General features: G+C 43.4%; 1 protein-coding gene across 1 annotated transcript in view; it reads right to left on the bottom strand.

The window, feature by feature from the left end:
* FHL2 (four and a half LIM domains 2) overlaps nucleotides 1-13,393 on the bottom strand; it is a 477,249-nt gene extending 463,856 nt beyond the window's left edge. Inside the window, exon 1 of the mRNA XM_069636912.1 lies at nucleotides 13,331-13,393. The gene's annotated coding sequence lies outside the window, so the exon portion shown is untranslated. The remainder of the gene's footprint in view (nucleotides 1-13,330) is intronic.
* Nucleotides 13,394-26,553: the final 13,160 nt, after the last annotated feature.

Genomic DNA, 26,553 nt, shown 5'->3' with positions numbered 1-26,553 from the left:
TTCTGACCTTTGCCTAGCTGCCAGCTGGCGACAATGCCATAAGGGTTACTTTAATCCAGTCTTTTTGGATACCCAAGAGCACTGTGCATCTGGGGAATTGCAGCGCTAGACTCCAAAAAGGGAAACAAATGTAACTACAAATTCCAGAGTCAGCGACTACCCATACAGAATCAGCTGACTGCTGAACTATGACGTTCTTTGGTAGGTCACGTTGAGTATCAACTGCAAAGTTCTCTCTCTGGACCCGATTCCTTCAGGGTCCAGTCGCCACTTCCATACACACTTTATGGAGGAAACAAAGGTTGGCAGGAAAAGTCAGTGATCCACAGCGCTTGTACTTTTAAAGAATTAAGTGAGGGACACAAGGCTGCAGGTATCTGGGGGGTGTGGTTATACTGCCAGTATACTACCACTGAGAAAGTACAATTCAAACAAGAGCGGGTCCCAGTCATACTGCGCCAAGAAGGTATGCAAAATAAGGATTGAAGTCCAAAATTTATTAAGGAAAGGAACAGCCTGACACGTGTTTCGAGCCTGAAACAGCTCTTTATCTGAGGCTGAGATATCACCAAAAAAGAATATGATATTGCCACAAACAAAAGATATAATAACATTGCATTTTTAATGGATAAATGCAATTGAAAAATAAAATAACCAAACCAAAAATAACAACAAAAGGCATAACACAAAGGGGCAATGCAAGGAGTAATTTGCCAAGACAATATGATACATGTTATACAGAAGTTAGTGCAAAAACAATGTGCACAGACAGATAAGTCAATTTGGCATGTAAAAAGGAAAAGATATCAATAGAGAACAGTACCGCACATAGTTGAAGTTCATTAATTGATGGATGGTCAATAACCGAGAAAGGGAAGAAGAAACAAGCAATATACAAAATTAAAAGTGGCTGCAGCAGCGCAATCAAAAAACAAGCTACTTCAAGCCCTTGTAGGTATAGTATTCTGTTGAAGTATGCATGAGAAATAAAATTTACCTTGACTTCAAAATTGCAAAAAACTCCAAAAAAACTCTAATTGCTGAGTGAGGGCCAGTGCCAAGAAGGAATCTACAGGAATTAGACACCGTAATATAATTATTAATGTCACCACCCTCTCGAAGACTCACCAGAGCAATGTCTCAGCAACAACTGTCCAATCAAAACCTGTGAATCTCATCACCAACCTTAGTTCACATTCGCTCTCCCCAGCTGAAACGTCTGTCCTTAATAAGGGCCTCTCATTCGTTCCAACAGCTAACATTCAAATAGATCTTTTTAAGTTTATTCCACCCTATAGTACAAATCAGAAACCCTTTCCTCTACTTTATTCTCAGGCTCCCATCTATGATTCAAACAATCATATCTCCTACATAACACCTTCTGGTTTTGATGTATCATTTTGTCAGACTTCTGAACAACGACGACCAAAAGACTCAGTAACATCTATGGACTTCAACTCCCTTAAGCCCTCAGGTACGGAGACAAGGAGTTCATGCAAAGTCTGAAGTCTGACGTGCAGGCTAGTTGTTTCTTTAGATATAAAGTGAGCGGGACATTTAGAAATGGCAGAGGCAGTGCAGGAGTGTGCTGTGCAGGAGAGGACGAGGAACCCTGTGCTGGGGCTTCTGACTGTGAGGTATCCAGACCAGTGTGGTGAGAAGGGAGCGAAGCATAAGGGAAGGAATATCTGTGGAGAGGCTGGAGGTTGCTGAGACTCCCGGAAATACGACCACCCTGGCAAACTGTTCTCTCCGGTCCAGGGTAGCCGGCCGTTGCTCACAGAGCCATTTTGGAAGCTGACAAAGCGTCTGCACATTCCCGAGGGGGAAGGAACAATACTGTGGAAGCCCAAGCAAGTCTGGAAGTGCAAAGAAGACACAGTGAGTCTGCCTAGAGCAGTGGGGCACCCCAAGGCATCACCACGCTCACAGAACTGTATGAAGTTGCAAATGACAGGAAGATACAAAGCTTGTTTAAATGCAACCAAGTAAAAGCACAAGTTCAAATGCCAATAAGAAGAAAATTTGAAAGCGAACAAAACAAAGTGGTGCATCAAGCCCCAGGCAGGTACGGATGTAAGAGATGTTAATGTGGGGCAAAGTTGAAGCAAGTGCTACCATAAGCAAATATACTGAGCACCTCATAGTATGTGCCATGGTGGTGAAGTGAAAGGAACAGTGAAACCAATGAGAGGTCCTGGCAGGGGAGTACACCAGGCACCTGAAGTTGTATAAAGAGTTTGACATTGTGGTGAGATACCTGGTCGGCAAGTAAACCAGAGGATCTGAAAATCCCATAGAATGATTCCTGGCAGGGGAGTATACCACGCAGTCTGCAAAAGTCGCAAGAAAAGCTAAAGACAGACTGTTATGGAATGTACTGTTTGAAGTCAAAGAAAGACTGTTATGGGAATTATTGTGTGAACTCGAACATTGGTGAATTCACAAAGGAACTGTTGGATGAAGAGACACTTTTTGCCCTCCTACTTAAAAAAGCAAGGGAAGAGAATCCCCTCTGGACCCAAGGTTCCTTCCTTGGAAACCCCTTTCTGTTGCAACTATCATTATATTTTTGGTTGTGAACACTTTTTGCTAATATCAAGTCAAAGACATTTCTGCATTCCTTGTTATTTTTTCTTTTGTACTGTGAGGGTCAGCTTAGAATGTTGAGGACACAAGGACGGACTTTAAGTTACTGACTACTTGAGACAGCCAGATCCTTAGTTATAGTATTCCAGGTAGTTAGACCCCTCTTTAAAATAGGGTTAGAGAGGCGTTTTTCCAACCCATTTTTGTTTAATAACATGTCGAACTTTGAGAATAATACGCATTTGTGTCTGCTTCTCATTTCTGACTCCTCACAATGTGTAGTGGCTAACTGAAGATTGGGAGGCTTTAATTTATCTAAACATAAAGCAATGTTTTGTTGATGTGCAAGCAATGTTCTGCCAAATTCCTCCCGAATAGCCTGGAACCAGGCTATTTTTCAATTTCTGGCCTAGTGTTCTTCCCTTCCAATTCACAAAGAATATTAAAGATCTCTCATGAACTAGATTTGGCCCAGAGAATTCTAATTAAGCTGTTTAGCAACAAAAATCGCTTTTTTATATGCTGAAACTGCCTTTTTATAATTCATCAAGGTATTTGGGCAAGGACTTGGGCCCTATAGTCCCTTTTAGATGTTTGTAAGAATATCTGCATTGGACTCGTGTTGCTTAGCGGTACCCTGGCTTGTGAATGCATGCATGCTTTCCAATAGGAGCAGCACACTCTTTCGTGGGGCCAGAAGTAAAGTAATGCATTTGAAAGGGCAAAGAGCAAATACCATTTTAAGTACAAATGTATATAACTGAGCATTAACCCCGGTGAGAGCTCCATGGTGGCGGACTTTATTAGGTTCTGGATAAATGGCAGGTGGCAAAGAGTGTGGGTAAACTGAGTATTTAGGAAATGTCGACCCTCTTGGGATAGCCCATCCTTTTCAATAACTTTATCAGTGACGATGCAGAAGGGCTGGGGTGGAAGGTGAGTCTGTTTGAAGATGACACCAAGAACTCTAGCATATTTGAATCATTAGAGGGAGTAGAAAACCCTGTAGGAACTTCAAAAACCTTACAAACAATGATTTGATGTTATACCTAGGATGCAAGGTAGCCAAGTGGAAATGTAAGCATGCTGGGTGAACAAACCCTGCAACGAGTGCGTTAAAGCATTCACACAGGAGAGGGACTTTGCAGTTATCCTCCCCAATGACCTAATTGTTTCCAAACAGTGTGACAAGGCAGTGTGAAGAAGCATGCAGAATGTCACAGCCTATGTGGAGACTTATACATAAGACGAACAAAAGCATTGTGTTGGCCTTGTATGCATAATAGGTGAAGCATCAACTAAGATTGTGCTCAGATCGAAAGGCAACATCTTCAAACTATAAAGCCCTATAAAAGCCAATGCAGATTTGTAAATGATCTGTGCATCTTATGAAAAATGCCTGGATCTTCTGTGGAGCAAGAGGGCAAATATGATCTAGACTTTTAAATGCACACAGTTGTCATGGTATACAGTCTTTTGCCCGCGATCGTGGCTAAAAAAGACTGTATACCATTGGCCAGATTCTTCCGGACCACAGATGCCGAGCCCCACCCCACGCTGCACACAAGTGCACGCAGGGGCTGACAGCCATTTCCTAAGTGGCCCAGTTGAAGGAAGGCACGCAGGGCAGTTAAGAGTGTGTGTGTGTGTGTGTATTTAGGAGGGCAGGGGCACAATGCTTGTGGCGGGGTGTGTGTGTGTGTTGTGGAGTAGTGTTGGGATTTGAAGTCCCCTGATAAGAAGAAATTCCGGAAACGTGGGAGAAAAGTGGGGGAGGGAAAAGGAGGGCATGATTGGGATTGGTTCCAAGGTTTTTGAGGGCAGAGGAGTAAAACCCCCTGAAATCGGTCTTTCCTGCATTTTGAAGGCTGCTCCAAATCGGCCACAAAATCGTGGCCTCTTTTGGACGTGGCCTTCGACGTGCAGGTTGTTTTAAATATAGACCCAGTTATAATACATCTCTTAAGTATAATCTAGCAGAGGTGTGACTGTAGAAGTTTTGTCTTCATAAAAAGTATGTTAATGTGTGAAGCTGCCTGTTAGCAAGATTGGTCGAGGCAAAATTAGTAACAAAAACGCAGAAGAGATGAGAGAGGGGATTAAGCATAATAAATCTTAAACACACATAGAAATTCACAATAAACGTGTAGCCAAAAGGTATCAAATAGGTAAGGTGTCCAAATCATGTGTCATTAACATGTCAAAATGCATCCTCCTAGATTACAATGTCTTCTTTCTTTCATTCAAAGTGCTTGACTGGTTCAGGACTCAGAGGTCCTTACCTCATCGTGTAAGATTGGAGTTTCTCATTAGGTCCAAATGTGCGCCTTAATTCTGGATAACCAGCTCGGGTAGATAATTCATCCTCTTGCTCACAACTGTGTGAAATCAGGACTATCTCCCTTAATCTCAAAGCCTTTTTCTCAATATAAAGAATATGTCCCTTAGCTTAGTATCCCATCACATATATTGGGTTCAGCCATCTCAGGAAAGTGGCTGGAAGAAAGATGTGAGGGTTCTGTACGTTGAACAAGTCTTTGCTTGAATGATGTGGAGTAGTAAACTTTGGAGGCCAGGTCAGTCCTCTGCAGTTCCTGGTGCTTCAGTCCATTTTTGCTTTTTCTGGACTCATCAAAGTCCAGTCACTACACCAACCTAATCCCCCATCACCATTCCATTCACCATCCACTCACCCTCACCCAATCTTCTCCTCACTCCCAGCCAATTACTTTTTCTTCTTCTCATAATTTAAAAGATAAATATTCTAAGCAAATTCTTATCCCACCCTCCCATTTTTCTCCCCACTACTCCTTACCTCCCCTTTTTCTCTTCTACTATATTTTTCTATCGCTATCCCTACCAAACTGGCATGGACTTTGCATCTCTAAACTGCTATTACAGTACTTCTCGCCACTCTTTAACCTCTAGTTTGCCACAGTGTTGCTCATTGATTTCTGCAAAATATCTACTGTAATAAACAACCATGCTCCTCAAAAACTAATATGAACTTCAAAAGCTGCATTAACAACTAGGGCCACACGCTCATTTTAGGAACAAGACAACGCTGAGGTACATGGATTCAACACCTAGTCCTGTGCTTAGAGGATGGAGTCTGGCATGAAGGTCTTACTCTATGGCCTGCAAACTTGGCCCTTCAACAGATTCTCCATGGAATCATCTTCCACTCACATGTCCAACTGTTTCACTGCTCCAGTCCTAGCAGCCAAGCTGCGGAACTCACTACCGAATCCCCTAAGAGCAGAAACCTTGTTCCCGGCTTTCAAGCGCAAAGCCTCAGCTTGGTTGTCTGCCCAGGACTTGCTTGATTCCTAGATCACAACGTCCAGGTTCCCTACAACTGTGCTACTGACCTGCTCTTTTCACATTATATATTTCTTGTACAAATGGCCTTTATGTATATTTTCACCCAAACTGCCTTATTCTACCATGACTGTAATTACATGTCTATAATTACATGTTGTATAATTTGCATAATTTGAATATAATTCTATACCAATGCTTTATTTTACCATGCCTGTAACTAAATAATGCGCCCGGTTGCCCTTGGGCCTGGTGCGCTATATAAATAAAATAAATACAAATACAAATTGCCGGCTCTCCTACTAACCCTCTCAAACATTGGCATCCACAGCTCTGCGCTCTGCGCTTGTCTGGAATGCCTCCGACCTACGTGATATATCTGTCTGTATATTAGGAAATGCTGGCACCTACACTCCCACGGGTCTCCCAGTGGGCATTCCCAAGGTGACTCACTTCTTTTCACATTCTTAACCTCCTCTAGGAGAAAACTAATTTTGTCCTTTGCTTTTTTCTAGTATCTATTTGCAAACAACTGCCATCTTCTCCTTCACATATGTCACTCCAGAGCCATCTTCCCATATATCTGTGTCTTTTGGACAACCATCACTATATGCCATTTCGGCACCTAATATTCAACTCTTCTGTGGCCCCCCGCAACTATGGTACCTTTCAGCTCGCCAGACCTTTCCCGACCCTTGCTATCTTTCTCTGATTTTCTCACCCCATCTCTAAAAGCTCTCAATCCTGGGAACCAATTTGATGGCAAGGTAAAGCTTCAACAATTCCTTCCCTCTGCTGCTATCATGCCTTGAAGGATAAACCTGTTTGGCACTTTGAAGTGGCTTGCTCGCAGTGCAGCGTGACTTCAGACTCCAATAAATAAAGAAATGAATGCAAAATATGTCTCCACCACACCCACCTGTTTACTAACACCTTGATGGTGTCCCCTCTTTACCCAAGCCTTGAAACGCAAGTCTATAGGCGCATTATAAATAACCTATCAATCAATCAAGCCGACTACTGTTCTAGCCTCCTTGTGCACCTTCCTCTTGACAAGCACCAGGCCAGCTATGTATCCCTTTACTCCTCGCCTTTCACTCTCTGGCCGCAGGTCATGCTCAATATGTCTGTTCCCTGTGCACTGCTTCACACTTTCTCTCCTTCCCCCTTCTTGTTCTCTATCACTGGAACCCCTTAGTCCCTTATCACTGTACCAGTATCCCAGACTGCTCTCAAAAAGTACCTCTTTTCCAGTCAGGGGCACCTAAGACTGACAGTGAGATAATCATTCCACAACCTCGCTTTCAGTAGCACTACAGTTTATATGATGAATATCCCGCTTTGTCGATTTGTGATGTCCTCAGTCCTTGTTCCTACTTATATTTTACACATCGGTCATCTCTATGATGGTGGGCAGTCATAATTTCGAAAAAAAAATGTCGACAGACAAAAATGTCGACAAAAAAATGTCGAAAAAAAAGTCGACTTTCGTTTTTTTTAATTATATATTTATTTTAGGGGTTCGGGAGTTAAAAAAAAGGGAATAATTTTAAAAAAAATTAAAAAAGGGGGTTTGGGGGGGAACCCCCCATTTAAAAAAAAAATGCATTGAAAAAAAAAGTCGTCATTTTTTTTTTTGACATTTATTTTTCGAAATTTTGACTGTCGACATTTTTGTTGTCGACATTATGACTATAAACCCTCTATGATATCCTGCTCTCTATTTACTGTCTATCATTGTAAGGCAACCTGTCTATGGATTGCTCTGCTCATTGTTGTTATTATATTTGTAGAACTCTTCCGATTTAAAAACTCACCTTTCTTGTTGATCATTTTAATTTCTTCAAAGAACTAAAAAAAAATGGGCAGGCAAATAGCCCAGACGGACTTCCAGTGGAATTCTGCGGGCTCCTCTGATTTTCACTCTGTTTAATGATACCTTGATAGGTCGGTGGTCAGGCACCTGCCTCCTAGAGTCAGGAAGTTATTATGCCTATTTGAAAGCCGGGAAGAGCCGGAAAACTAAGCAGCGGCTACCAACTAATATCTTTGATAAATGGTGCAAATAAGCGGGATAGAATCACAAGAAATCAATTAAAATCATTGTTGCTCTCCCTCGTGCACCCCGACCTGAAGGGCGTTGCACCAGGCGGTCACTTAACGTACCAAACTCAAAGACTGAAATATAAATATACAGCCATTGGAAAAGGAACGCATCCCGGTCGCCTATTACCTCCTCTACTATCAGAAGTACATAAATACCCACTGGCCAACCTCGTCAGCAGCAGTCGGAATGTAAAGTTATTTTCCTTACCTTACCTTACCTTTGAAAAGGAGGTTGCATTATACACAGGTGATCTCTTATTATATACTTCTAGCATAAACCCTGATACATTAGCTCCATCAGAAATAACCTAGATTTTGTCACGGGATCCGGCTGTAGGATAAAGGATGAATGACAACGATAGGACCATAGAAGTCTGCCATGCTGAGAGACAACACACACATGTTTTATAATATCCTATGATGATAAAGTACATACCACCCAAAACATGTGCTGTCCATACACACTATGTGGACATATTCTCTAAACTAAACAAAAAATGGTATTGACTAACTTGCCTGGACTACTACATTTCTGTGAGCTTTTCCAAGCACATTCTTTATTCTTTTTCTCTTGTTTCATGTGAATATGTCTGGATATTTAAGCAAAGACGGCAGTGATGGCCTGGAATATGAGGAAGAGGAGGGATATGTCTAAAAAGACTAACCAACATAGGCATTTAGAATAGAAACTCCTGAGAAACTCTAGGATCTAATCAAAGCTAATTGTGACAGCTTAAAAAAGAAAAGAAAGACAAAATAGAAAACTGTCTGAATTAAAGCTGATCTATGTGATTTAAAGGAATATAAAGGATTTTTTAAAGGAATTCCTTTACAGAGAATGTTTTTTTTCTGAACCGAAAACAACGAAAATAAGAAAGAAATACAGATTATTTTTTGGGGGGGGGACCTAAACCCACAATATCACCACCTGTTTTACCCCTTTACCCCACCCCCGATGTACATTTTTACCAAATTTCGGTACAAAAGCATTCTCTGTAATGTATTCAGTAAAATCACTAGATACCAATAAAGCTTATAATAATACAGTAAATGAGATTATTATAGTCACGGTGATGCTTCTCTCAAAAATGTATTTCCTAATTGAAAATATTCCTACAGATTTGTGTCCTACAATTCCAAAGTGTTATACATGTATTCACTTGAGACGTGTATTTCCAGGATTAGCTTGGAAGCGTTCAAGCACACAGTGAACAAAGCTGGTATTAGCCTTACCTGATATTCAGATTCACTATTTTACAATCAGAGTCAAGCAAGTTCAAACTTTCATGCTTGCGATGAAATATTGGAAATCAGATTAGTCATATTAAAGTAGTGACTAGCTCACACAAACTGGGAGGTTATATAGATGGCTGCTCTGCCCCAACATTCTTTAAGTAAAATAAATTAAAAGAGTTGCAATGCTTTGTTAGAGCTTGGTATGAAATCAGGAAAATACCAAACATACCATAAGGTAGCCCGAATTTGCCGATGTGCGAATCTCCTTAAATTTTTGTCATTTTGAAAGAAAAACTATGAACTTCTGCTCAAAGCACAGATTCACACTATAAATGATTTAACTTTGGGAAGAATTGTATGTTAAGGGTAAAGACTGAGACCAATTTGAACAAATTATCGTTGGCGTCCTTCTACAAAGCAAACGAGCAACTCTGGAAGAAAAGGCCTCCGATATGGCAATGCAGGTGACAACAATATATCCAATGGAAAAGAAAAATCCACTTGGTAGAGTATGGTCTTGGACAGAATGAATCCATCGTGGAATATCTGGTACAAAGATGCTTCCCTTTGAGCAGACTTCAATCTAAATAGGAAGTGTCAAATATTTTACTACATTCTATGGTTAAAGCTGTTTCCTTAAGTCAAAACCACTGTATGCTTTACATAGGCTTTACTACACCCTGATGAGGCTGAAGAAGTCCCACAAAGCGTTCAATAGCAACTGCGGATGATGCGAGCCTCCTGCAGCCGATGATGTCCCTATGCTGGTCACCTGTGATAAAACCAGCAGCTTCTGACGCTACGCTTGTACAAATCTATCAGAAATGCTAGAAAAAGAAGTGGCAGTAAGCAAATCATTGATTATGTTGGGAATTCAAGAGAAAGAAACAGCATTTACCCAAAATGAACCTAAACTGATTTAAGACTGCATTCTAGCAGCTACTAGTGTGTGAAACATTTAAACCAGAGAGTCCTCGGGGTAGTAAGGATTAGATTGTGTCAATTATTGGCACAATGCATTTCGATAAAGCTGCTTCAGAGATTAGGTGGCCTTTGGAATTTTCCACAGGATTCAGGTCTCCTCTTTTCTATGGTGGCTAGATACATGAGTTTAAGAAGTTTGCATTAGCTAAATCTAGCTACACACAATTTAGGTCTAAAATACCTGTCTGGATAAAGTCCAGAGATTACTTTCTTAATGCCTCAGTGGTTCTAGGCTGGGCATAATGCCTGGTCGCCATTTCTTTACAGGTTTCTATCCCCCCCCAAAAAAGACCTCTAGTGTCCGCCACCTAACCCTGAGTATTTGAATTCCAATAATCATGAATTTACAATAATAACTTTTCGTTAGGATGCCTGATAAGCATAATTTTCTGATCTATATTTGTCCATAAAAATTTCAATGTGAATCTCTTCAAAAAGGACGCATGATACGCAACAGACGTAAAACGACATACGATTTGCAAATTTTTTGAATTTTATATGGTTTAAGTCTTGACCAAAAGAAGAATTGTAGGCAAATGTTGCAATTCGAAATACAAGGACTAGCCTTAATCTGTAGCTAATAAGTCTCTGCTCAGTTATTAATTGTGAACCACTTGGGTGCTAAATAGCACAAACGTAATACATTTCACTGACTGCTGCATAAACAATAACAAAAACTAAGTCCCTTAGCAGACTGCTGGGTAAACATCAAATAATTTTAACTTAAGAACAAGCATGTAGGCATTTAGGTGTTCAGGTAATGCTGAACTTCAAGTAGAACTTCTGTCTTTCAACATATTAGGTGAAATTGGGTGTTGGATGAGGAGAAAAAATTCGTATTTCTGCCACCGACATCTAAAAGGCTGCACTTGTATGCGGCGGGCACCTGGTTATTGTGTGCTCATTAACCCATGGCAAATAGGTGCACTGTGTACTAATACTTAACTGCAGTGCTGTAGAGGAAAGGGCAAAGCTCGAGACCATGCCGGGACGTTGTGTCAAGAGAAGGCAGCAAATATACTGACTAGCCAGTCCAGCAATAGTCAGGAAATGACAAGCCGTGACACGTGCAGGGCCCGTTGACAAAATAGAGCAGAAAGTGACCAGGCAACCAAAAGGAGCCTGCATGGATAAAAGAGGTGCTGCTGTGAAGCTTTTGGAGCAAGCTTCAAAAGTATGTAAACACAATCTTTGACATTCACCCCAGAAATCATACCAACTTGTGTAAAACTGTAAAAATTAGGCTACAAATTAGTCAAATCCACCTTGTTCCAGAGAGGCAGTCCCCTCCACCTTAAGTCTCCTTTTGTGCAAATAGCTGTTGATGGTAGAGGTGGTTTCTTCCTGGCTCCAGGAGGCCCCACTACTTACCTGCTATTGCCCTGTCATCATTAGTTAGGTTTGTTGCAAAGTTTTCCCGGGAGCTTGGGCATACTGCAGCACCTAGTAAGGGGTAGGAGACACTGCAAACTCGAGATTACAGTTTCACTGGACTGTCAATTGCCCCCCCCCCATTTGAGCCCCCCTGTCAAAATGCATCTCTTCACCATCCTGCAGCCACTGCACCGCAGCCCTCTAGGACTAAGAGGCGGTGCACTTTGACACTTTGAGGATTTCATACTCCAAATTTTATCTTTCCTGCTCCTCATTTCCCCCACGAAGAACCCCCAGCAAGATTTCAGCATTATTATGAAACTGAAGTTATGGAACGGCCATTAAACCAGGTGAGGGGTGGCGGAAGCAGGTATGGGAGGGATTTCATTTATTTTCATTTTGGCCTTCTGCTGTGTGCACTGCTTGAGAGGGGTGTGTCTGGCTTGTGGGAGACACTGAGGTAGAATTGTTGGGGAAAGGACCAGGGATTCTGGTCCCTGCCCTGATCGCCTGACGAATGCCTAACACACGTTGCCTTATGCCCAACACACGTTGCCTTATGCCCTAACAACCAAATGCCCCAGAAGGCAACTGAGCACAGCAACTGGGCAAGTTAGAGTGAGGTTTCAGATGGCGCTCAGCCCGCTGACCTACCTATCAATAAAGTTGAAAGTGGTGCCTGGTGTCTTCATATCACAAGGAACTGCTTCTCTGAACCAAATGCTCTTGCCTACCTTAATCTTTAGCACCTAGTTTATGGAAATGAGTGCATCCTCCAAACAGCCCCCTTGCCGCATCTGCCAAATCCCGGATCCTTGTGGCACATAGATATTTTTTTCTCCAATTTGAGAAAGAAAGAAAGAAAAAGAGAGAGATCGAGAGGGAGAGATAGAGTGAAAGAGGGCAATATCTGACAGTGGCAATATGAGAAGGTGAAATGGGAGCAGTCTGCAAGAGGCGAGTGGTAGGAGCACGAGGGGGACCCCAGGTTGTAAGGACTTTTCCAATCCATTTCTATGACTTCTGATGCTTTGTGAAGACTTTTATGCCTTGCTATGCCATCTTATGCTCTGCTCTATGTCGTCGTTTCTGGCTTTGATGCCCGTCAAGGTCTCTGACTTCTCCCTGCATTGACATGCTCAAATTCCACATTACAACACACAAATACCAAATAAGCTACCGACAGATGGCAATTGAAATCTCCTCCAAAAAGACATCAAACATCTGTACACTAGACCTCTAAAACCAATTTAACGTACCCCACGCTGGGCCAATGCATCCTAGCACCACAGGCACTTGAGGTTCCCCTTTGGACACAAATGCCTCTATGCTTTTGATACAGAACACCTATAACAAGGGGCTGCAACTTTAGGTTTGCCAGAGGTTTTGGACTGCAACTCCCATCAGCCCTGTCGAATAAATGGCCAGGAATGGCGAGATTTGTAATCAAAATCATCTCGTGAGCTGCAGGTGACAGACCTCTGACCTATAAACTGATTCGTACCCAGAGCTCAGGGTTTAGGGTCTGCACAAATCAACACAACAGCAAACGATCTTGCTTTTATGCCTCTCGCTCTCACTCTCCACTAACTGCACCTACCATCATCAGCCAGAGCCCCTAGAATCCATTTGCGCCCTCCCTGCTGCCAAGCCTTTATTGGAAGAGACTGGACAAAATGGAGGAACCAGAGCGTCGCAGCGTCAGGCATTCGGTGCTTACCTTGTCAGAGCTTCAGCGTCGTCTGCCCACGACCCAGGAAGCAGGGCGGAAATGAGCGCGCGGGCTCAGTTTTTTATTGGACAACAAGGGCTATTCACTTGTTAATTAGACAGGCATTCTTCTGTTGGATGTGCTCCTATAAATACCTTATCTGCAGAGAAACAGCCAACCGCAAGAGATAAGCAACACATCACCTCAGCAGGGCTCGCCTTTTAAGGCATCAGGCTACCAGACCCTGAGAGGCCTGCCATGGAGGGGACGTGACAGGCCCTTCACCTCGCATCTCTGGCGCGCGCCCTCCAGTCAAGTCTATGAGGCAGGACTTCTGCACCAAGTGTAATGCTTTCGCCCAGAGGGCTTGGTCAAAGTCATACTAATGACAACTGGAACACTTGGTGTATATTCTTTACATACCCTCACGCCTGCTTCCATTTTAATGAGAAAGAAAGTTTCTCCTGACGTGTACGCATGCGTGTATTTATTTAACTGTGAACGTTTTTCGTTAAGCGCCCACCAATCCAGATCCCGCGTTACAGTGGTGTAAGTTCATTAGACAGTGCAATTATTAACCATGCCTCTTCCTGCAAACACAACACACGGAATGGCGGCTGATGGGGAGTACACATTATGCTATGTTACTGGAATATAGACCGTGCATCGCTGCAATCTGGTGGTCTCCAGGGCGGTTGATGATGATTAAATCTAGAAAGTCAGATTAGCTCCCCAAGACGATATGGACATCACAGCCCTGAGAGGGGCACTCATCGCACAGTTGTGTCATTTATCCCACATCACAGGCGCTGTGAAAAATAACTTTGTCACCAAAGAAGTGAATTTACAAAGTGAGCCAACCACTTAAAACGCAGCTCCAGGGTTTACTTTACCTCTCCATGAAACGTTGTAAAAAATGGCGCCAAATGGTGCATGTTACAGAGTATTTTTCAAATATTGGCCAAAAGACCATAGTATAGCTTATACAAGACTGTTCTGAAAAGAAGAGGAAACATAATCCAGTACTTTAAGGTCTGTCACAGTATCGAGGAGCATGTTTTCTCTCCACCTACAAAAACATGCATGTGCCCAATAGGATATTTTATGGCCTTTAAAATGTATGAAAACACAACAGACAAATTGTAGCGAAATCATTGTGTGGCTGCCGAAAAATAGAATTAATTCTGCACCAGGAAAAATAGTATGAGTTTTGAATACTGTGCCAGGAAATAGAGCTGTAGAGTCTTTGCCAGTGAGCGAATCAGAGAATATACTATTAGAATGACCGTTCTCTGGGGCCTATGCGTTGCCCTGTCTATCCCACTCTCACCTGCTTTGCATTGGGTGTTTCCACTATTAGTTCTTTTAATTGTATTCACATCACTTCACTGACGGACTAGCAGCTGCTTCTGTCCGTGTTCATCTCGTTTTATCCCCAAAGTTTCATATTCCCTCTAGCTTTCATAATTGCCTCGATCCTTTTTCCTAGCAGTTCCTGTTCTATGCTCATCAGTTCTTTCACAGCCTGCTTTTTCTTTTTTTCCTAAGCACTCCTAGTTAGATGCTTTTGCAATCTGTGTGTTTTACTTTGCTTATCTGCCTTCTTGCATTTTCAAACCAGACTCTACTGGTCTTCTGATCAAAAGGTACTGGTGCTGCCATCTGGTAAATGTTTTTTCTCTGGAGGCAAGTAAATAATTCCCCGGAATTTGAGCTAGCGACCAAGTATAGTGAGGAAGCCAGAACCAACCAAAGGCAGTTTCAATGGACTCTATCCTGAGAACATTTTAAAATAATGGCTTGAGATTTTATGAGCTTTCTATTTTTTTAAGGTAACGATAATGAAAACATCGGAAACATGCCTGGTCACTAAAAGTATAAAGGAGCCATTTTCCAGTGCATTATCATTATGCCTGTGCCCACAATGTATGCAAGTATTGCCCCAGTAAAACACATTTCAGGATGGCTGGGCCCGCAATATGAGCCTGCATTGGCTACTGAAATATATTCTTTCATAACTCATGTGGCAAAAACATATATGCGATCATAGCCAATGTAAAATAGAATTCATCATGTCTGTGATGACAATATATGTCAGTACTGCCACTGTAAAATATCCTGATGCCTTACCCCACAGCATAGTTCAGCACCACCACTGTAAAGCATATGTGCATGATGTCTCGGTGTGCCCAAACAACAAATGCCAGTATTTCTACTGTTAAAACATTTTCATGCTGGCTGTGCCCACTATTTGCAGCCACTGTAAACATTTCCATACTGGCTCTGCCAAATATATGCCTCCTTTTACTGTAATAACACAGCTTCATTCTCATTGTGCCAAAAAATATGCCATCATTGCTCATCTGTATACCGCAGTTCACAATATTTGCCACACTTGCCCTCTACAAATACTGTTATGAAGCAAGTGCCAATGTATGCCTTGAGTGCTGACTTTGTGCTCACACCTTGTGCTGCAAATACAACATATGAAATGGCCATGCTCTTGTGTTTCTCCAGCAATGAATAATCAGGTCAAATAAATAGAGGAACATCTCTACCTCTTTGCGAGACTAGCAAATTCATTTGTTTTTCAATGTCAAATACTTATTCATACTCTTCAGTGAAATAAATAGGCAATGTGTATTATTTCATATGTTTACGTGTTCTATGGTGTTAATTGATACTCCTTCGCAAAACACGTTAATAACAATGATGTTTCTTTTGCATTTGTTTTAAAAGTATGTCAAGCCATTCACCCAGTTTAGCAGAGCAGAGTGGTGTTTGCTACCCTTGCTGCGGTGCTGCTGCCTGCAGTAGCAGGGGTTCTTTGAGGTCAGTTGATGAATAATTGGCTTTCAAGAAGTCACTTTCTGGCTCCTCCAACCAGCTAAACAGAGAATACGTCTCTGATTTTTCTACCATATTAATATCTCTGGTTTAACAAAGCGTGTGAAAACTCTGCCCCATTTACAACAACAGGTAGAAAAGTGACGCACTGCTCAGCGGCCTTAGTTTTCTTCTGGTCATTGCTGCTGTTTGATATATTCTGCACAGCCTGCCCTATAAAAATGTTGTCCTGTACAACGTAAATCACATTTTCTGATGCCCAGACCTTTCCCAAATAGCTTCTGAAAAAGGAACACAAACGTCTTATGCCCTATGATTAAAATAAACAATGGTGTGGATGGTTGCCCAGAGCAAAGTCAGTGGTTAAGATAAATTAATACCCTTCCACCTTTCACATTGTATTGGTAAATGTCCCCTATGTGAAAAAGCGTGAGCCCAGATGTGTCCCTTGCACACTGTGTCATAGGGAACCACGCTGCAGCTCACTGAAGAGGGCCAACAAGGCAGAAACATGGCCGGAGTTACTGTTAGACAAGATTGTATGCAGTACCCGGTGGGAGACTGCACCAGCCTTGTCCTTTTGGCAATAGTTAACTCAACCTTTGGTATAAGCATGTACTACGCAAGTTGGTAGAGTGACTGAGCAGCCAGCCTTATCTCAAGGGGAGTCAATGTGAGCTGTAGGCTGTAACATAGAGATTTAAAGTGTCAAGCATACAAATAAACAATTGCACCCAAGGTGTTTCGATGAAACAAGTATTTATTAATTTAACATTCACTTGAATAAGCCTTCTTTAGAAGGGAGCAAATATATGTAACACTATGTAACACAAAATATACACTCTCAGTTTCAATAAATCAGTAGACACCTATTTGGGATGGCACACAGATACTTCCTACACCCTGAGGTGACTTAAATAACTAGGACACTGTGGACATTAATATATCACTGCCACATTTAGAGCAATACTGAGGATGGTGTCAAAAGGCAAAGGTTTAGGGAATAAAACAATGGTTAACAAATATTCTTAAGCAGGTAAGTACTTTTGAACACCTAAATGCAAAGTAAATTAACCCTTTCCCAGCTACACAAGTTATAGAATGTGTGACGTTTGTTGAGGGATAGTTAAAGCACAAAGTCAGAGGATAGCAGAGTCTTTCAGGGAGCCAGGACAGCCAATGTCAATTGAGCAAAGTCTAGGGGAGCTGAATAACTTCTTGAAGTTAAGTAAAAAGTCTTGCAAAATGTTTTAGAAGTCTTTGTAGAAAATGAAATCACTGTTGAGCCACAAGCTGGGAGGCTTGTGAGGGGCAACGCTGCTAGCAACTCTGCTAAACCAACCAAGACAAGTCTCAACTGAGAGCTAGCAAGGCTACACAACAAGAGGTAGGTACCCCTTAGTTGTACAGTACCTTAGGTCTGAAGAAATTGGTTCCAGCTGGCTTCTGCTCCAGTTGTAGGTCTGCAGATCCTGTTGTTGCTGGGCCTCAGTCGTGGGGACAAGAGGGAGCACATCTGGGGACTCAAGCACTACGAATTGAAGGTTGGTGGCAGCAATGGGCAAACTTCAGATTTGCGGCACTTCGCGGTATCAGCTTCTTGCAAATAGCACCACAGCGGTTCTTGGATACCTTATGGACTTTTCTCACATCTGGGGACCAGCACTCTGTTGAGGTGACTCAGGCTTGGTCAGTCCTGCTTCATGGGAGTCCGGATTCTGGTGTTCCTCTCCCTGGCAATCGGTTCCTGCAGCAGCAATGGAAGTACAGCCAGCTCTGAGAGGATTTCCAGATGAGTTTGTCTTGGGGTTGATTGGTCCCACCAACCCAAGGGGAGAAGTCGTCCTTTTCAGGGCTTCTCGAGTCGAGGCGTATTCGGAGCTTGAGCACTGCAGCAGGGTTTCACCGGGCAAACCAGTGGTCCAGGAGTTGCAGCAGGCATCTCTACCAAGTTCTTCTTCGTATTCCTTCGTCCAGTAGTCGACTCTGCCTTCCAAGCAAAAGAACTTATCTTTTATGCAGGTTTCTCCCATTAATTTGCAGCCTAGCTGTCAATCACACAGCAGGGTGGCTGTCCTCCAAGGACAGCCAGCCGGCCAATCACCTTTGGGTGCATTCCTGTAACTAAGGGGATTAAGCACAGGGAGTTTCGGGCACCTCCCTCAATTCCTGCCTCTGCCAGACACGCTATAGCCAGAGGCGGGCTTCACTGGTGAATCCCGCCAAAGACAAAATGAACAAAGGGTCCAAACCTGGTTTAACATGCAGAGTAAATATCAAGAAGGACCTTTCCAACAAAAAATGGTGAAAAAAGAAGACCAGGGTCATCTTGACAAAATGGGCACCCATGGGTGCTTTACTGCATCTGCAATTGCAGCCCACGGTAGAAACACACAATGGCAGGAAAGAGTAAACCACTGACACCAGTCATTAATTGTAGAAAGGTTAACATAAAAATGTTACATGAGAAACTAGACAAAGGGGATACTAAGTAACCCCTCCAGCAAAGTTACAAAATGTAAGTAAAGTCAATTTCTCGTCACTGCTCTTAGAAACAGTAGTTTAACCAAGCGAAGATATTTAAACCTTTGGGAAATCTGAGAGACTTCCCTGCGCCACTGCACTGAAGTTGCTGTGTGTCACAATGTAAAAGTTATGCCTATGGAGTTTGTCAGCCCCCAAAGTCAAAAGAAACACAGTGTTCAAATTAATGAAACATACATGAAAGAGTGGGAAAAAGTTCTCACTCTCTCCAGGATAGAAATGAAAAGTCCTAAAGTCCAGCAAAAAGTGCTGGGGGTCTCTAAGGTAGAAAAGAATTAGCACATTTCTTAGAATTCTCCCTGAAGCTCGTCCCACCAGACTAAGGGACAAGAGGATTTAATCCATTTCTGGATAAATCGCCTAACTCCAGTTGGTCATACTTTCTGGAGAGACCATCAGCATTTTGGTGCTTACATCCTGACCTGTGTTCTATGGTCAAATCAACCCCCTGAAGGCCGATTGACCATCTTAACAATTTAGGATTCTCCCTCTTCATCTGCATTGAACATCTCAAGGGTTGGTGGTCTGTTTGAATTACAAAAGTAGATCCATACAAGTATGGTCTAACCTTTTTCAAAGACCACACATTTGCAAAACATTCTCTTTCAATTGTTGCCCACCTTGTTTCACGGTCCTTCAGTTTCCTACTGATGAAGCAGAAAGGGTGTTCCCTGCCTTTCTCATCCAGCTGACTCAGAACTGCACCTATACCTGTATTTGAAGCATCAGTTTGTACAATAAAGGATTGGTTGTATTTATTTATTTATTTGCATTTGTATAGCGCACTTACAGCCCTGGGCCATCGAGGCGCTGTTACATGAAATCTTGAAGGAAAGTGTGATTGAGTGGGTTACAGGTGACCAAAATTGGTCTTTTAGGTACAAGTGCACAGAAATAGGTGACTTAATACATGACAGGTAGGAGACTTGAAAAACATAAACAAGTGGGCAAACAATCAGTGATACATCAGCAATAACAAATCAAGGAGTTAGGGTGGCAGTTATACAAAAAGCTTGGTTTTAATGGTTTTACGGAAAGCTTGGTGGGACTCGATCATTCTTAAGTGAGAAGGAAGAGAGTTCCAGTGTGAAGCAGCCAGTGTGGGAAAGCTAGATCCCCCAGCGCGAACTTTCAGCGACTTAGGAGTGATGACAATGTTGGCATAACCCTTTCTGAGGGGTCTTGTGGAGGTGTGCTTGATGATTCTTTGGGCAAGGTAGGGTGGTGTCAGATCATGAAGGCATTTATGTGTAAGCGAGAGTGTCTTAAAGATGATTCGCTCTTTGACTGGGAGCCAATGAGCCTGTCTCCATACCTCAGAGATATGGTCTTTCCTCGAGGTGCCCGTGGCAGCCCTGAGGGTGTTGTTTTGCACCAGTTGGAGTTTAGCCAGGTTTTTGCAGGAGGTCCCTACGAGGAGGGCATTGCAGTAATCAAGCCTTGATCCAATTATTGCCCTAGCGATGGTAAGGCAATTCTGGCGGGATAAGAAAGGCCTGGCTACATTGAGAGCTTTGGAGTAATAGGCATATGAGAAGGCCACGGCGTTGACCTGTCTATCCATGGTCAGATCTGAATCAAGGTAAACACCAAGTGTCTGAACATTGGTGGATACCTTGATGGGGATGTTGTCAATAGTAACGGACAAGTACTGCTGATCAAAGTTGTCCGGGGTAGTGGGGGAGCCAATTAAGAGGATTTCCGTTTTCTCACTATTGAGGCAGAGCCAATTATCCGCCATCCAGGACAGGACTCTGGTAGACAGGAGCTCTCAAGACTGAAGCTTGACAAAGGGCTTTCTTAAGTCCCTCATATGAGCTTAGTGCACTCCCCAATTCACCTGACCTTCTTGGGGAATTTGGGTGAGTAGATCACATTCAGGGGAGAAATTAACATCCCATAGTTCATAATGAAGTTCCTATACTAACCTGTGAGACCTAGAAAGGCTCTCACTTGAGTTTGAATAGTAGGTGTGGCCCAGTCTTGTACAGCTTGTACCTTGTTAGGCAATGGCCTTATTTCACCTCCTCCTACCTCATGTCCACTGCAGACCACATTACCCTGACTCATTTCACATTTGCTTGCCTTTATGGTCAGATGGGCCTGTTCATGAGCCTGCAATACATATCCAAGGTGGTCAAGATGCTCTTCCCAGGTGAGGCTGAACACTGCAATATCATCCAGGTATGCCATGCAGAAGTCCTCCATCCCATCCAGAACATGATTTACCATCCTTTGGAATGTAGCAGGTGCATTCATTAGTCCAAAAGGCATAACCTTAAGCTGGTAGAAGCCTGCTGGGATGGAAAATGAAGTTTTCTCCTTGGGATGGTCTGTCAGACCATGTCATAACCTTGAATCCATCACATTCTTTGGTAATTGACCATTGAATGACCTGCAGGCTCACAGTTTTTTTTACTTCGAATGGTGAACTTGTGACATATCCCTTTGTGTGTTTTCATCTTATCAGACCTATATGGGCATGCTTTACCTTTTGCATTTCCGCAAGGGCCATTGTATCTAATAATCTCTGCAAAGTATTGGAATGACATTGAATATCTCACAGGTAATTAGCAATAAATTAGCATGGCTTTGCAAGATTTTCTAATTAGGTTTGTATGCAATTCTTGCTTCTTTAAACATGACTGAAGTGGCGGTCAACTAGGATTTTTCTCTTACTCAAGACTTTTTCTTTTCAAACTATAATCGTGAGGAATAGTGGAAGAAACCGCAAGAGCGCGCGCACACACACACACAGGCACACACACTACATGCACAGATTCCCATACATAAACATCTGCACAATGGCACAAGCATGCATATACCCACATACACCCTTATTCACTGCACACTCACCCGCGCATTTATTTTATTTTATTTTAAACGTACCCTTTTTGCCTGGTGCCTCAGCTTCCTTCGGTCTCCAGAGGGATCATCTCATCAGCACTCTCGGCATATCGGAAGAAGGGCGGGAAGTTGTTGTCAGTGTTTGGCAGCTTCACTATCTGATCTCCGCCTTCACAAGGACCCTACAAAGCTATCAGACCGTCTAATTAGATGCCCTGATGGCTTCTATGTGCCAGTGCTCCACAGCACCACCTCTTGCCTGCTGGGATAAAAACACTGCTGGCCTCCTTCAGGGACATCATGCCGAAGAGGGCACTAATGAATTCATTATCTAGCACACAGAACGCTCTGCAAGACAGAGGATCTGTGATGGCTGGTTAAGAATGGGAAGGGACTGTGCACCATTACTTCCACGTCCCTCTTCTTCATCAGAGTACTTACCTCTCAGGCCCCGCCTCCATTGCCGAAACCCCTGTTAAATGTATCTTCTATTGAGGTATAATACCTCCCACTTACCCAGCATCCCCAGTTAAAATGTTCCTGTCCTCAGGCCAAGTTCCTTCTTTCTGGTACGGTGCACCAGGGAACGCCATCTGCAGGCCCCCTGGAGGGTCCCTCGGCGGGACGATGGTTCCTGTCCTGTGGTGATGCTCCCCTGATTTTTCCTGCGAGGCTGAAGCTCCAGTTAAGTGCTGACAGGCTTCGGTCCTCCTGTTTTCCCGCTCGGGTCCCCTGTCCTCTGGGCCGGGGCAACCAGGTGAGTGAGGGCATAGCTGTGCTGGGCAGAAATCATGTGTGGTTTTGGTGTTGTCTCCCCTAAGGGGAGCGGAACTAGTTGGCTGGGCTACACGGCCTCAGTGCCCTTGCCTCCCTGGCTGCAGTCTGGGGGCTGCCTGATGTTCTGTGGATGCTGCCCCTTCCAGGGACCGGCATCCGTTGGGCTGGCCTGCACTGGCCACTTGAGGCCTCGCCCTTGCATTCCTGCTGGCTCTCCCTCTGTGTTTTCCGGGTGGTTGGGCCAGAGCGCTGCCGCCTCCTCATCTTTCTTGGTGGGCTGCAGGTGGTTGGTGGTTGACGGTTGCCCTCCTCTGTTGCCGGTGGGCGTGCTGCCCACTGTTCTTTGCCTTGCCATCCTGCCGTGTTGCAGGTGGCCCGGGTTTTTTCCGGTTTGGCCGGTGGCCTGGCGGCTGTTCTGTGTGCCTTTGACTGTGTTAAATGTTCTTTGCTCTGTGGTGGTGGATCTGGAATAGCAACTGCTTGGCTGAGCACTGCTGTGGTGGTTTGCGGTCTGATCTGCTTTTCCTGGCTGGTCTCCTGTTCTTCTTTGCATGGCAGTACACTGCAGCCCGGCTGCCTTTTTGGGGTTGTGTATCTCTTACGGCCCTGGCGGTGCGGTTGTGGTCTTCTGTTTCTTCAGCTCCCTCCTCATCGGGCTCTCCTTCCATGGCTGCTGTGGGTGAGGGTCATGCCTGGGAGGGGTGGTAGTGGCCCCTCTGCTGGTGCTGAGCCATTCACAATACTGGGGAACTGATGATACTAACCCATTCATGCCACACGGCCAGTTTTAATACTTAGCCTCTGACAAAACGGATCTAAGGATGTTAAGTCACTAGTGATGCTAACCCACTGGTGATGTATTGTCACTCATTATACTAATCCATTGATGACATCAGGCCACGGATAATAATGGGATTCTGATAATATGAAGGCAATATCAAGCCATTGATAATAATGTGTAGTGATGACAGTGAGTTACTGATGATACAGGACCGCAGAGGATGCTGAGCACTTGATGATACAGGTGGATCGACGATACTGAATAACTGACAATACTAATACCATGATTATATTCAGTTAATAATGGTACTAAGCCACTGATGATAACAGGTCACCGGTGTGCATTATGTTGTGCCACTGCCACTTCTTATATCGAAGCACTGATAATCTATATCCTGTAGCATGATGGATGCTAGTGTATGACTCTGGCAGGAAATAATCTCTGATAGATGGGTATGCTTGTTCACTGATTTTGGCAGTGACTGGATGGCAGTTCAAAAAACAGCATAATAAAAACAATCCAAAAGACAGAAGACTCACTGAACCTCTTTGCAAGGGAAAACAAGGTTTATTACATGCAACAAGGGTCTCAGACAGTCCTGCAGAACCAAAGGACACATAGCTAATCTTATCTCAAAGGGTCACCTCTTATAAAGATGAAATTTCTGCAAATTAATAATTCTATGCATAATATTGAGTAGAGCATAATCCCACCATCCTCATTGGCTACCACCTATAGAACATGCTAATCCCACCTATACTTCCTTGAGCGATTAACCACATCTACACTGCCCCATTCCCCTAAACACGTGGTGCACTTCAACGTCACTGTTGAACCAAAGTATATGATTGGTGGGTTCTTATCAATAGGTTAGTAAATTTGGGACCATCACATGATGAGCACCCTCCTGTTCCAGACGAGATCAAAATAATTTGGCGGGGCTAACCCTGCATTTTATTAGACAATAGATGTCCTCATTAACCTAGAAGCCATGGCAAATATGACCTGCACCCCTGACCTTGTAATACATTTATTGGCATCACCTCTGCTCCTTCTGTCCCAAATCTCAAGACGTTCCAGACAGGGCTCCCCCTTATCTCCTCTCAACACGACGGGCCCAGGGATGACATGACCAGGGCACCGCTCTTGAGTCTGAATTTTGAGGATTTGTTTTCTTATGTTGTGTGTCTAGGTGCAATGCACATGGGGTGGCTGCCCCAGAGTGAGGGGAGTAGAGTTCTAAATATTTGCCTGGCACTTTGGCATCACAGGGCCTTGTTCCCTAGTCTCATGAATGTTGTCCTTCAAAGGGGCACATCCCTTCCTGCTCCTCTACCAACTAACATTCCATTCCCACCACGTTCAGGCCCAGTAGCTGGATACAATTGGTGCTTATTTGCACACCATGGATGCCTCTGACCTCGTTTTCTCTCCTGGGAATGGGAAAGGAAATTTATTTTCTAAGCTAAACTTCCAGAGCCACAGCTCCACATCAAGGATGGCATTCTCTTTTGTTCATTATGTGCTATGCCTTTACATCAAAAATGGTGGAACTTCTGCCAAGTTAGCAAACCAACCTTGCTTCTACCACACTGTGTTGCTGACTCCATTTTACGCTCATTTCAATCCTTCCTGCACACCACGCTATCCTACGCCACTACAATACATCAACTAAATACCGGGTCTATACAACTGCCCTATCAATGACCTCTGCACCCACAACATTAATACATTTGTGGCTCTTTCTTTGTTGCAATATGTGTGTATCTAATATGTTTCAGACCTAACTGAGACACTGTATGCGCTGTCCGTGGCACAGCCTCCACAATGTTGCACTCTAATAGGTTTGCCTCAACCTGAACCTTTTTGCCTAGCTGGGCCACTGTATGTACATCCCAACATTCCCCCTTTAGTTAATACTCCATTAACTAACTCTTCTTCTTCCTTCCTTCTATACTTGCTGTCTTTGGGTACCCATGCTCTACACAGGTGATGCAAAACCCCCCTCCCCACAGGCATATTCTTCTGGAGTGCCAGTCATAAAATAGCACCCCCATCTCCTGCCAAATTGACCCAACACTCAATATAATTCTCTGGATGTGGTGGGGGTGTTGTCTCTATCCCTAGGGGTTCCAAAGGCTGCTCTATTATTACAATTCTTGGCCTGGCAACCCGTCCCACTTATCAGTCTGGGTTTACTTGTGTTCTGTGAGATGAGGAGATTTACCCGCCCTTATTGAAATCATCATTGTGCCGCTCTTTGGCAAAGTCTTCGTGCAGCGCCTCAGGATCATCTGATATGATAGGTTATTTATATCACGCTTAATACCCAGAGGTTTCTAAGCGCGGACCTGTGGTGCTGCGTGTAGTCTTGCTTCCAAGGTGAGCACGTTGCCCCTGAGCTATCCTCCTGAGACAAGAACAAAACATCGCTAACAAGAAAACTATGATGGGAACCAGCATTTTTACTGCTATTTCTAACCATGACGGGGCCTATGAAAACATGGCATTACACCAGTCATCTGCATTCACTCCAGCTGCTTTCTCCATGGCACTCCTCAAATTGTGAAGAGCCCCTATCACATGGGAAAACGATCCGCTGTCAGCATTATTTGGGAGTATGTACATACAGCAAGACAGTACAATTTTCTTGCATACACCCTTTTCATAGCTGTAAGCAAGTCCAGAACATATTGGTTCTGGAGAGTCATGAGCATACTGGCTCTCAACTCACTCTTTATTGAAATGAGGCCTTGCTCTGTTTGGTTCACCATCTGAATCACCTCCCATCTAGTTATCTGCAGCCATTCTGCGTTGTCTGCAGTCTGGATAACTGGCACCAGAAGGGAGGAAAAAAGGGTTTACGTCTTGGTAAACAACTGGTATTGATCCGGAATCTCCTTTAGTTTCTTGAAGGAGTCTTTGAACAGGTACTTAGATCTCTACTGACTATGACCTCTTAGTGAGCGATGAACACGCTTTACGGTTGGGGGCTTAGTTGGTTCTGGGGCCGGCACATTTACAACTGATGAGAATCTGGAACTACTAGAACCGTGGAGTGAAGGGTAGTTAGTGAGCATAGTCCCCTCATGATGGTGGGAGGTGTATATATACATATTGTCCACACACCCAGTACACATTCACTAACACTGCTGTGCCCTCAGTTAGCATACCATAAAATCAGTGCCCACCAAAAGGAAAATCTTAAAATAGAATCTCTAAATTAATATAGACCAAAAACTTGGGGTGCAGATGAGGAATACAGGCCCTGGCACGAAGCCTTAACAACATACAACAAATTAGTGTCCAAAACTTTAGACACTTCCGTCCCCTGCACACCACTAATACTGAAAAACAGCCACATTTTTCCACAGTTTAATGAAAAATCAAATCAAATCAAATGAAACAAAGAATACAACTAAATATATCACAGACT

This window comes from Ambystoma mexicanum, chromosome 7p, assembly GCF_040938575.1.
Source record: "Ambystoma mexicanum isolate Mex_15411 chromosome 7p, UKY_AmexF1_1, whole genome shotgun sequence".
Taxonomy (NCBI): Eukaryota; Metazoa; Chordata; class Amphibia; order Caudata; family Ambystomatidae; genus Ambystoma; species Ambystoma mexicanum.
Note: the sequence above shows the minus strand (reverse complement) of the source record. Positions and strands in the feature narration are given on the sequence as shown.